We start from the raw sequence: 1,513 nt of genomic DNA, 5'->3' as shown, positions 1-1,513 counted from the left end.
AAGTGTGCTGAAATTCAGATGACTGCTGCATAATGACTTACAGGGGAAGGAGAAGCAGAGGGAAGCGTTTTGCTGTTGGTGGGGGTGAAGGCGTGGAAGAGCCCAACCCATAAAGTTTTCCTCACCCCAAAAAAGTTCACCACATCAAAGCAGAGCTCTGGTTTATGAAGCGGTGCCACGCTGTCGGGCCTCGTACTGAGGTCGAACAATTCTGCTTCATGAAGCTCAACTTCGCCCGGGTGGTACAGTTCACGCCAGGTGCTGATTTTTTTCCGATTCTTAAGCAAATGGCTGCTCACAATTAGGAGCAAACACCTGAAAATAGACACAGACGCTGTGGTTGCTGAGAGGCTCGGAATTTCTGCTGTGAAATTTAAGGGCATATTTTGTGCATGACTTATTGATGATTAATTTTTCAGGTTGTTGCTATTTCTTGTTACATTCACCCCATGTCGTTGCACTGTGCTGTACAATGACAATTACATCTTTTCTATTCTATTCTGTGTTAATCCACAGTAGGTTAAATGCCGTTGTTGTCATGACAGCCCGTCTTTGTTGGTAACAGTCATTTTTCTGATCCTTCCTTCAATTCTCCATCAGTAAAGTTAAACATTTTACAAAAAATGACTCGTATGGAAACAAACAAAAACAAAGCCACAGAGCGTCCTTTCCTCTGCTGCTCCGCCCTGATCTACAGCAGACTGGTTTTCACTTCAGCACCGACTCTTGTTGTGATCATATTCTGACCAGCTGACAGAGACACAGTGTCAGTAAACAGGGAGGTAAAGTGGAGTGGTTGCCACGGTGAACACGCTCCGTTTCCACCAGGTCCACCCTTGATTGGCTCAGGCCGCAGCGAGGGAAGGTAATTCTGCCAATTGGAAACAATTGTTGTTTTTTTTTTTGTTGCCAGGCGGAGGTGTCCTGATGCCTCAGCTGACATTTAAAAGCTAAAAATGTTTTCTGTGATTTGCAGAGGTGACAAGGGGCAAAAAATGTTATTATTCTTTTTGTTATTGTTGAATTGAAGAGATATTTTAAGAATAGACGACAAACTGAACAAACCTGTGTGAGTCATCTGACACAGCAGAGTTCTTATCCGTGTTTCCTCTGGGTTCATAAGAAATCCAGATTGTGACACAGTTTATGAAGGCATATTTCAACATCACCCTTGACGGACACATTACTGATTAAACATGATCACAGTCAGGTCTCTGGAAATCCCCATTTCAGAGGCTTCCTTTAATCTGATATCTGCTGACCTATTGATTTAGAGACTCCCTCCTCTGCTGACGATCTTTGACCTGTTTCATCAGAGGCCATCTCCACGGCTGACGGCTCAGCTGGTTTCCTCTGATCTGTGGCGTTTAGGATCCTTTGTTGGACTGATGTCAGAGTGAGAGTGTTCCTACAGAAAAGTTTTTTTACATTAAGTTTGTGGGTCATTCTGCAAGGAGCAAAAAAACATATATGACTGTGGCGTTGGGTAACTCTTCAGTTTATGTCTGAAGAT

Source organism: Cynoglossus semilaevis, chromosome 4, assembly GCF_000523025.1.
Source record: "Cynoglossus semilaevis isolate Cse_v1.0 chromosome 4, Cse_v1.0, whole genome shotgun sequence".
In the NCBI taxonomy this organism is placed as follows: Eukaryota; Metazoa; Chordata; class Actinopteri; order Pleuronectiformes; family Cynoglossidae; genus Cynoglossus; species Cynoglossus semilaevis.
This window is presented reverse-complemented; position numbering follows the sequence as displayed.